This window comes from Gekko japonicus, unplaced genomic scaffold (assembly GCF_001447785.1).
Source record: "Gekko japonicus isolate JY-2015 unplaced genomic scaffold, Gekko_japonicus_V1.1 scaffold780, whole genome shotgun sequence".
NCBI classification, from domain to species: Eukaryota; Metazoa; Chordata; class Lepidosauria; order Squamata; family Gekkonidae; genus Gekko; species Gekko japonicus.
Genome location: NW_015168071.1, coordinates 705,658 through 717,275, shown reverse-complemented (window position 1 = coordinate 717,275; position 11,618 = coordinate 705,658). Strand labels below are relative to the sequence as shown.

The 11,618-nt window shown below is 46.7% G+C and overlaps 1 protein-coding gene across 1 annotated transcript in view; it reads left to right on the top strand.

The window, feature by feature from the left end:
• The first annotated feature begins 991 nt into the window (after nucleotides 1–991).
• Nucleotides 992–11,618, top strand: part of LOC107113293 (protocadherin-11 X-linked-like) — a 228,723-nt gene continuing 218,096 nt past the window's right edge. Inside the window, exon 1 of the mRNA XM_015414604.1 lies at nucleotides 992–1,013. The gene's annotated coding sequence lies outside the window, so the exon portion shown is untranslated. The remainder of the gene's footprint in view (nucleotides 1,014–11,618) is intronic.

The window sequence follows — 11,618 nt, the reverse complement described above, 5'->3', positions numbered from 1 at the left end:
AGCTCTTTATTTTTTTTGGGGGGGGACACGCACCCCCCCCCCCTCCCTGCCTCGCGCCCCCCTCCTTCCCTTTCCCCCGCCCCTCTCATTTGCATTTTCCGCTCCACTCCCCGCCCCCTTTGCGGTGATGTCAGCGCCGGCGAGGACTTGCTGGCAGTGCTGGAGAAAGCGGAGCTCAGACGGCGGCGGCAGGAGCGCGGAACGGATGCAGCCGCTGCGTGGAGCAGGCACGGCGGGAGCAGTAGCAGCAGTAGCAGCCGCTGCCTCGGGTGGGAGCGTGCGCGGAGTCTCCAGCGCGCCCTCGGGGGGAGCCACGCGGACCGGGCAGCCCTCGGGCAGCAGCGGAGTCGCCGGCTGAGCCAGCGAAGGGACCTCCCCTCTTCTCTCTGCTGGGAAAGATCGCGCTTCCCCCGTGCCCCCCTTCCAGGAGCCCCGAAGCTCCGTCGGGGGGCTTGACCCTGCAGAGGAGAAGCAAGTCAGACTGGCGGGCCCTTGGCTCCCGCAAAACAGACCCCAAAAGCACAACGACGGGTTCTTTTCGCTCCCTTTTCCAAGTTGCCACAGTCTCCCTCGGCGAGTTGAAAGCCACCAGCCAGCAGCTGCCCGGACTTGGCACCGTCTTCAAGCACTCCGTTGGGAAGGGGGAGGCTTCCACTCGCCTTCTTCCCCTCCTGCTGGCCAAGACTCCGGTCCCCCCCCTTCCCGCTGCCCCCCTCCCACTGCTAAGCCGGGCACACTTGAAGAATTCACCCAAGTTAGGATCTCCTTCCTCTGAGATGCTCCGTGGAAAAGCACTTCGCGTCTGATGCTCCAGCCAGCCCTCGTTTCCTTTTCGCTTGAGCCTATCGCCTCCTCTCTCCTCCTCCTCCTTCCACCCCCCTTCAATTTTTGACCAGACCAAGGATTTTTGTTTTATTTCCCATGGGGCGCTTGGGGTCTGACTCGAAGGCGGCGGGGAGGCATGGCTGAAGAGTTGGTGTAGCCGGAGAGTCTCTCGTATGAAGGAATTCAAGGTAAGGCGTGCGAACTAGGTGGCGTGGGGAACGCAGGGGCTTGGGGAGGTTTGGCGTGGAGAGACCCGCGCATCTCCTCCCTGCCTTAACCTCTCTTTCTCCCCCCCCCCCAAAGACACTTTTCCTCCTTTGCCAGTTGCAAGCCCTCTCCATCGGCTGAGATGCCTCCGGTGCATCCCTGAGTGGGCATGCGACTCTCTCAAGTCTCCTCTCTGTGGAGAGCGTGTGGCTGGTGGGGATGTTGGCCGCGGAGGTTTTTGCAGCCGTCTAGGTATGGGTGGTGCACCAGTGATTGGAAGGGACTCTGTCGCTTCTGGCACGATGGGAAGGGGGGGGATCTGCCGGCAGATCTGTGGCGTGCCTTCCGATTCTCTTGAAGATAACAGTCTCCTTGGCAGAGCAACCCCATCGCTCCAGTGGAAAGGGCTCAGGCAGGGCACTTGGGGGGGGGCAGGGCAGGGTGGTGTAAGGCTGGAGTGTGTGTGTGTATGTGGGGGGGGAACATATGGAGTATTTTATTGATGCAATTGTAATCTTGTAATGGAGACTGCATTAGATAGGGATTGCATTAAAAACCTGCTGGTGTGTGGGGAGGGAGCTAAAAGCCCAGCTCTGTGCTGGATTGTAAATGAAGTTCCCTGATTGAAGGATTCCCTTCAACTCCAATGATGAGCTTAAAGTTGCTGTGCATTTGGCGTATTGGAATGAGATGCAAAGCAGATCAGGGGGGGGGGAATATATATATTTTCATTTCCTTGAGCTCTGGAATTGGGAGGAGGGGGAATCCAGGCATTGCAGGGATTGAGCTGCTATCTTCTTCTGTGGACATGCTGCCCAGGGAGGGGAGAGGGGGGCTGGTTTTCCCAGGAGGCGGAAGCACAGAGCTGCTCCCCCCATTATTCAGAGGTGTTGGGAGAGAAGGAGGAAAGTTAACAAGGCTGGCTTCTGGCATTTTTTTAAAGATAGAAATTGATCATGGCATGGAACTCAGCAACCTGCTGGCTGCTGCGGAGGGGGGTATGGAGATTGGCTGCAGAGCCGAGGGGGTCTCCCTTCTTTCCCTCTGTTTGCAAGCTTAGCATAGCGATAACTAGTAAAGAAGTCGCTCGAAGGTGGGGTGGGGGGAGGTATTAACTTCTGCAGGATTGTTGTGGGGGGGGGAAAGGGGTGTGGCCCCTGCTGGCAACATCTCCTTAAAATAGTTTGCAGACCAGGGTTTAGGGCACAATAATGGAACTGTTGCCTTTCAAGTAAGCCTCAGACTTCCATTCCAGCCTAGGCGTAAGGGTGAAAGGCAATCATGGTGCAGAAACTGGGACCCAATCCCAAATAGAGGGTGCTTACCTAGGAGCAAATGGCAAGGGGGTGTGTGGCCAGATTTTGCTGTAAGGACAAATATTGAACTCCTAGCTGCGAGAAGGATAAAAATGGAAAGGGCCCCCAAAGAGGAAAAACTTGCTCTGAACAAGCCAATTTATTTCACATGATTAAAAGATGAAAAGACTGGTAAAATATCAAAAGTGTACTGTTGGGAAGGCTGGCAAGTAGGAAGGTATCCTTTTTGTCACCCAGCACCTTAAGGAAAGACCCCATATGAAGGCAATACTGTGAGAGAGTTCTAACTGTAATCTTCTCTGGGGTAATCCTGACAGCAGTTTCCACACTAGCCCATAAACTAAGGATCTGATATGTAAGCTTACAAGTTACACAAGACTCTTCCTTGCTCAGAATGTGTAAGCCTGCAAGTTATACCGAACTCTTCACCAGTTGAAAAGTGAGCAGTGGAAACCTCTCCTACAGCACTACCAACAGAACTGTGTGGTTCTGCTTCACAGTGGGGATTGAGTTTAAATGCAGAGACTGCAGTGAATAAATTGAAAGAAACCTCTACCGGCTTGTCAAAAGCAGTTAGTTTTCACATCTGAAACGTGCACGGGAGCTTGAGTTATGCCTTCATACGCGAATGCTTTCAAAACGGTAAATTTTGCATAAGATCAAGCCGAAGGGGAGGGAGGCATGGGTTTGTGTGAGGCAGGATGCTAGACAGACATAAGCAAAAAAAACCCTCCCAAAATCCAGCAGTATTATATCAGGAGAGAATGTAAAAAGAGTCCTGGTTTGTGTGCTAGTGTGTGTCTGCGTTAATTACAAAGGATGGGCTTGGAATTTTAATGATTTAAATGGTGGGTATTCAAGGGTTGGCTTGATAGGCAGCTCCCCCCCCCCAGCTCTTGTTAATAGTGTGCTGAAAAAAAGAAATGGTGAATTTGAACAATGTCTGTCGCCAGATCTGAAAATCAGATTGAACACTATGATTTTTAAAAGAAGAAATATCGGAGCATGAGCTCTCTTTTATGGGAAAAGTCAGGTAACAGAATGCTGTTTTTAGTGCAGGAGGTGTAAATCTTCTTTATTTAAATCCTCCTTTTGCCAACTAAAACTGTTAAGGCATATGTCTCTCGCTTTTGCCAAATAGAACTGTTAAGGCATATGCCATTCTCTTTTGTCCTCATTGCGTATCCAGATCTTTGTCTGCATATTAATCCCCCTCCCAAAGAGGTCTTGTTGCTTCATGGCTCCATAGTTCCTCCTGGCAAGCTGCTGCTTCCAAAAGTGTGCAGAAGAGTGCCTTGCTTATAGTTAAAGGATAATTTATATTCAGCATAGGACTGTCTGCTCAGTACATTTAGTTTTATACATCATAGCCTCTGCGAAACAGGAGAGATCAAAGATCCGGACCTGTAGTCCTGTAAAGCATTTGTATTCTACGTGGGCCTAAGCAGCGTTCTGCCAGTCCCTCTTGCTCGGCTGTATTTAAGAACATGTCAGTCTCCTTCCTTTCCAGCACCCATTTGTTTATAGTCTAGCCCTACAAATTGTGCTCTCAGCTGTAACCAGAACTAACTGATGGGTGTCGGAATGCAGCCTGCACTGTGTGTGTGTATTCCTGGCTCATAGAGTCTGCTTCTGATGATGGGCTTGGAAAGGCCACATGTTGAGGACTGGGAGGAAACTGGGCCTTTTAAAAGATTCTGGTCTCTGTATGTTCTAGGTAATGGCTCGATCCTAGAGCCAAAGGGGTTTGCTGTCACCAGACATGCACTTGCTGATTCTTTTCTTGGAGAAACAGAGCCTTGCTACTTTGGTGAAAGAATTAGTGTGAAATGTTGACTTTGGTTTACTCTGGGTATTTTGGTGGCATTACTTTTTAAGACTGCTTTCGATATTAAGTTAGGGTATCCAAACAGAGGTGAGGTGCTTGAGGGTAAAATAACATCATTTTTGGGTGGGGCAGCAAACTAAGAGGGGGAAATAGTTTGGTGTTGGTGCACAGTGTCATGGACTCAAGATGATATTGTTCAGGGAGTACAGCAGATAGTGAAAGTACTTTATTGGTAGGTGAATGCTTGGAGCACCTTCTAGGAAGCATTCTGCTTGTAGACCGTCTGCTCATGAGTTCTTCCTGGGTAGCCTTCTGTCAGTTGTTCCCTTAACTTTGCTGCATGATTCCCTAAGCACGTTTAGTCTTCACTTGGGCCCCTTGGATTGAATGGGGCTTGCTCCATACAGGGTACGTTTAAGGAGTATTGCCTTTGTTTGATAGGGAGGGTAGAGTGACTTACCTCTACACAGTGACCCCGTGAGGTTCTGTACAGCATCAAGCAAGCTGTAAAAAAAAGAAAAGAAAATGCTAAGCATGGAGAAACCATCTATTTTACTTGTCAGTATGCCTGTATGGACATAGTGGCACCCCAGAGCTTTATGGTACAACTCTGTGTGCATCTACTTTTACAGAAGGCTTGCAATAAGTACCCTGCGGTAGGGATCTGCTAGTCTTGGCATAGTGACGTGAGGATTTGGGGGATGGCTTCTTGGTGTTTTTATTTAGTCTTTCCTTAAGTTAGAAGTATGTTCCTTGGTAGGTGCTTTCCCACCTCTTGTGAGCTACCTAGAGGCAATCTGGGTACGTGTCAGAGGTAAAGAAGAGTGTCATTTTTTTTTTGAGTAAAGCATAATGGGTAAAGAGCAGTGCTATGTGTGAAATATATCCACCGCTCACAGTCTGGGACACTATTTTGCAGAATGTTGTATATAGTCAAGGGGAAATGGAAAGGACGACTCCATCATTTTCAGGCTTGGAAGTCTTTGTCCTTGATGGGATGTATGCCCTTGAGAAGAAGGTGATTCTTTGTGTTCAGACTTGACAAGCTACTTTAAAACTCTGGCACCCAAATCCTAATTTGGTTGCTTGGAAGTAAGTGCCAAATTACAAGTCTTGGGATGCGGGTCTGCCCATTGTGAAGCAAACAGGATGCAACGCATCACATTGTCTGCAGTCCTTCATGCATCTGTATGTGAAGAAGTCCACAGTGACGTCACTGGTATTTACCCTTCAGCAGCTGTGTAGAGGGCTGCAGCCATTTTGTGTCCTACAGTGGCAAAGAGCAAGTGATTGAATCTTGCGTTGGCTCTTCTTGAAGGCTCCTGCTCTTGGAGGAATGAATTGCCTAGACACAAAGGATGAAATATGGAACAGAGAGATGTAAATTGGAAAGGTGCATTCCATTATCCCATTGGGCTTGTGAAGGCGACTCTGCGTTTCATTATTCCAAATAGTTTGAAAGTCAGTCACTTTCAATTATTGTCCCTGAGTTTAGTAGAGTGACTTGACAGAAATTGTATAACTTGCTATTACCTTTTTGCTCTAGTAAAATCCCTGTTAGCAGGTTTTAAACCTCACTTGTAACTCTGTCTTGCGTGCTGTGGAATGAATTAAAATGGTCCCAGTGGAATGTCAGTTTATTATCTCCAGAGAGATTTTTTTAAGCACACTTTTACACACACACCCTCCCTTCCACCCTGCCATTTACCTTTCTTTTTCTAGTTTGGCAAGGGAATTCAGCTGTATAGCAAACCCCTTTACACCTCTTCACACATGCAGGAAAGAAACTTAAGATTAATCTGATGTTCCAGTGGAGAAACAGCATTCAGGAAACAGGAATGTCACCCAAAGGCAGAAGGAAACTGTTGCCAAAGTCATCCCCAAATACCCATGTGATGAAATTACTTCAGCCTTGTTTCTTATGAGAAAAAAAAGGAGTAATTTCAAGTCCAGACATGCTTCTCATTACTCACTGGATATAGAACTCCAAGTGTCTGGGAAGTTTGACTTGGACCTTGCAGGACATCCGAATACATTGATGCGTGGGACCTCCTTGAGTAATTCTGATGGTTTTTTAAAAGAATGCTTTCTTTCTTTTTTTGGTGGAAGATTCCCTTGCAATTTCTCTAGCTGTCTTGCCTGAGGATGATCCTCCACATTTGCTTCAAGCCACAATCCTTAATTGTGACTTTGCAGTCTCTGAGTGGCAAGCTTCAGCGCATTTATTCTGAGGAGGATGTGAGACAGTCGCTGCTGCAGACGGTGCTGTAGTGAGTCAGGGCTGCAGAATTTGGCTGCATGGAGGCTTTGTTGAAAAGAGAGAATCTTTTTTTTTGGGGGGGGGATAAGGCCCAGTTTCCTCTCTGCTTGCTTATTTAGAAATCCCTCTTTTTAAAATGCTTGTGTACTATTTTCTATGGAATTTAATTTCAGTTGAAAATACATGGCGGGTTGAATAGGTGAAAGCCTACTCCGGCTCTCACAATGCCAAGGTGAATGAGAAAAATGCTGATTTACAATAGCCCAACAAGGAGTCCCATTCTAGTCTGGGGGTGCTCATGGGATGGATGGGAGGTGCTTAGATTCCTCTTCCTCATTGGCTCCCTCCAACCATGTCAGCTTCTTTGATGCTTGTTATGTGCCACCTAGTAAGTAACTATATTCTATATTCCTTTTAGTAAAATATATTCTGAAACTTTAAATACTCTTTTTTTGCTGTCTGTTTTGTTCTATACGTATAGTTTCATCAATTCATAAGCTCAAAGCGATTGACAAGGAAATGTTCTAAACATTCTTGTTAATCACTTTGAGCTTATGAATTGATGACACGTATATATAATAAATACGTGTCAAACAAAATAGATGGCAAAAAAGAGCATTTAAAGTTTCATAACAAATATGTTTTATTCAAAGGGATGTAGATTACAGTTACTTACTGGGGAGTCTAACAGAGCATTTCTCATTGAACTTTGCTCTAGTGGCTGTGAGTCTTTTACTTTCATTCTGTACGTTGTGTGCCACCAGCAGTAACGGCAAGGCAGCATGCCGGGGTGGTGTGGTGGTTAGAGTGCTGGACTAGGTTCTGGGAGACCCGGGTTCGAATCCTTATTCTCCCATGAAAGTTCACTGGGTGACCTTGGGCTGGCCAGTCTTTCAGTCTGACCTACCTCAGAGGGTGCTGGTTGTGAGCCTAAAAGGGAAGTGGAGAGACAATGCTGTAAGCTGCTTTTGGTTCCCATTAAGGAGCAAAGCCAAATACAAATATCTGAATAAAGGAGGACAGAAGAGAGCTAGTGTGGTGGCAAGGACATGGGACTTGACTAAAAAGACCCATTAGCAAATTACTCCTCAAGAACACCAGCTGTCCTTCCATTCTAGTTCCTCCCTCTCTTAGGTGAGTGTTGTGGCCGGCCTAGCAGGGTTGTTATGAGTATTGAATGTGACAATAATAAGTATACTACCCTGATTTCCTTGGAGGGGTCCCTGCAGTTTAGCTCCTTGGTGGTTGGCCACTGTGTGTATCGGGGTAGTCTGACTTGGGTGGGTACGCAGACAGTAGAGAAATAAGGGTTAACCTTTATGTTGGGGAGATAAAATGGAAAATACCCCCTCCCCTCCAGTTTTCTCTCTCTTAAGCTTCATTTAGAAAGCAGCAACCTCATTGGCGCCTGAATGCCTTACTGTATCTATGAGACTATTGAATGCTTCATACCTGCAAATCAGTATTTGGTCATTTCAAACAAACGGCACAGTTGGAGTGCATCATCCAAGCTTGCTTTACATACTTGTTTGCAGTGCTCAAATGTGTATAGGCCTTTTCAGATGTTACAGCCAAGCAGACCAGGAGCCCACCTACTGAGTGTAAAAACATGCGCTACCCATGATCCTCCCAATATACTTAGTCACTATGTTGTGTGAACAGGGACAACACACATATTTAACACACATGTCACATGTAGGTGTGCACAAACTGAACCCTGGATTTTTCAGGAGTCGTGTTCATGTGTAGTGAAGTTGGATGTGGGTTGCCTCTGTTGATACAACATGGTGTCTATATGTATTGGCGGCAACATAGGTAGCATGTGCTCCCATTGATTATTGTTGGTAGGGTCTTGGTATGTGTGCTTGTGATGTCTAGAAAGGACTCATATTGATTGACATTCATTCTCCATCCTTAGCTGTTTGGAGTTGGTTTGGATCAGTGGTACGCAGCTTGTGGCTTGTGGAGCTCCAGTTTTGCCATCACCCTCAACCAAAAGAGCCACATTTACTTCCATCCCTGGCATGAGGTCTGCACCTTAGGGATGCTTACAGCTTGCCCATTCTTCTGGTGGGGGCTGTTTCATGGTAGGGACCACCTGCTAACCACAAGCCCCACTGGACAAGGGCTGTGCCTGTTTTCCTGAAACATGGGGCAGGTGCCACATTGGGGAACAGTGCTCAGAAGGACCACAAGTTGTTCTTGAGCAACTGAGTGAGGATCACTGCTCCAAGTGCTTCTCATACCTCAGATATTACACATGCAAAAGTACTGGAGGGTGATCAGGAATTTATCCCATAATGTGTAGGGAGGGACAGCAACAGAACAAATATCATCTGTAAAGAAGGGCCAAGATCCAAGCCTTGTTGCCTCCAGTCCAGAAGGACCAAGGTTCCGAAGCAGTGCTCAAAAGAGCCACAGGTGGCTCCCGAACAAGTGAGTGAGCATCACAGGTTTATACTGATATCTTGGTTCGGGGAGTTGTTTACTTCTTCCTGGCAGCGTCTCTGGAAACACGATACTCCACATTTGCAGGATGCTTGATGAAAATGGTTCCATCGCATGGAGCATTTTCACAATGTTGTTAGCTGTTGCCACAGGGATATGTAGCACTGAGAATGTTAATTGAGAGAGCAAGTGATCTGCAAACGTTGCACATCCCACAGTGCGTGCTCAAGCCACAGCCATGCTTAAAGGAGTTCCTCGCCTTTCAATGGAGAGACACCGCTTGTTCTTTTCTTGCTCTCAGAAATCAGGGTGCAACCTGACAGTAATGGCAGCATTTTGTCTACTTTCCCACCAGTGTTACGCACAGGAATGCTAGCAAGAACAGACCTGAAATCATTGCCTGGAACATTTTTTGTTTGGTAACATCCAGCCTGATGAAGAGTTCTGGTGAACTCAGAAGCCTGTGTAATTTTTTTTCCTGCCATTTTGGCCGGTTCTAATAAACGGTATTGTGTGGCTTGTGCTTTCTCTTTCGATCACAGCCTGCAAGAGTAGCTTTGTGGCTGGACAAGTGAGCAAACTCTCTCTTTTTGCAATGGGACCTCCTAGGTGGCACAGTACTGAAAGCCCTTCTGCATGCCAGTGTTCTTTTCCAGCCATGCCAGAGGCCAGGAGGCGCCAAGCTCTGGTTACGCTGGACACAGTGTCATATCTGAGCAACAGATGGGTGTTGCCCATAAAGGAACTTGGGAAAAGAGCTGCATTTTATGGATAGCCTCAACCCAGTGTTGCCATCTTCTGAGTGGGGGGGGGGGGGCTGGAGTTCTCCTGGAATTAAGAACTGATCTCCCAGGCTACAGAGACTAGTTCTCCTGGAGGCAATAGCAGATTCAGAGGGTGGACATCATGGATACAGTCTAGGGTTACCAACTCCTTCTTGGGAGATTTTGGGGCAGCCCCTGGAGAAGGCAGTGCTTGGGGGAGGGGAGGGAGCTGAGCAGGGGTATGACACCATAGAGCCCAGCCCTCTGAATCTGCCTTTTCCTCTGGGGGAAATGAACCCTGTACTCTGGAGATCAGTGATGATTCCAGAACAACTCCAAGACCCTCCTGGAAGTTGGTCTCCCTAATGCAGGGGTGGCCAAACTGCAGTTCGGGAGCCGCATGTGGCTCTTTCACACAGTCTAATTTAATGTTCATAAAAAGTAAGTTTGCATATTTTCCACTAAAAATCGGTGTGTAATATTTGTTCATGTCTTGCGGCTCTCAAACATCTGACGTTTATTCTATGTGGCTTGGCCACTCCTGCCCTAATGCAATAATGAGGAGGAGTGATAAAGCTCTGCAAAAGAGCCGTGTGCATGATTGCACATTGTTGATGGGTGAGGGGATGGGCTACTTCCTTGAAAGCTGATCCTGTCACCCTCTCGGTGGCATCGGTGCAGTGATCAAATATAAAAGAAATGATACTGAGTAAGGTTTTTTTTTTTTTTTTAAAAAATGGTCCTAATTTCTGCTTAAGGTGATAGTCGAATGAGCAGTGATGGATGTATGAACAGACTTGTGGACAATATTTGGGAGGGAAATCCATTTGTCATGGGTCTGTGTCAAGTTTTACTGAGACACATGATGAGCATGTGCTCATCAATAGAACATCACACAGTCTTAATGATGCGATCATTAAGTTGCATCAAGATTGCTTTTTTTTTTTTTTTGGGTGCAGTGTGCCTGCATAAGAACATAAGAGAAGCCAATGTTGGATCAGGCCAGTGGCCCATCCAGTCCAACACTCTGTGTCACACAGTGGCCAGAAATACCAGGTGCCATCAGGAGGTCCAGCAGTGGTGTGTACTAATTTGCTAAAGCAAATAGCTCATCATGTAACTTCAGAATGGACTTTAGAAATTCCCCCAGTTTATCTGGGATTGAAGAGTTGAATGTAGCACAGGGTGAAATAATGGAACAGAACAGGAGAAATCCAGTCATCCATGTTGCTCTTCATTAGTAATCATTCTGGTCTAGGATTGCTGGGATTTCTGCCTAGAGAATTATCCTGTCAAATGGATCAGCAACATGAAGGATGATACAGTAAGTAGCATTCTTGTTTTGGCCCAGAGCACTTGGGAATGGCATTGCAGGGAGGAGAAGAGGTATCTCAAGAGCCAGTAGAGCTAGAGGGTCTTTTGCTCTGCACTCCCCCCCACCCCCATTTGCAACATTCAAAATAGTAAGGTGGGGGAGAGGAAGAGAACTTCTCTCCATCCAAGGTCTGGTGGTGGAATAACCATCATTTTAATGTATACTCCTTTGTTTGAAAGACTTTAAAATGCCAGACATGCTAAGCACTGCCAACGATGGAGAGTGGGAGGGGGGGGGATGAAAGTGGAACTTCTTTGTATGTAGTGAAATGTCATCACTGAGTTAGGGCTTTGACTTGAAATTTCAATTTATTACATTGCAGTCTGTAGAAACAGCTTGGGACTTCCATTCCACTCGTTGTAACTTGACACAGAGTTTTCACTCTGTCTGCATCCACTGCAAGTATAGAGCATGCATTCCTGACAAGCCGGAGATACAAAGACTGAAAGAAAAGGAGCAGTGCATTAAATGGAGTAATTGCTTTTACTCTGTCAGTCACTTAAGTGACTCCTAGAATATTTATCTGGGCAGTTGGTTTTAAGTAAGGCTGCTTTATACATGAACACAGCAGTAGTGCTAATATAACGAAACCTTT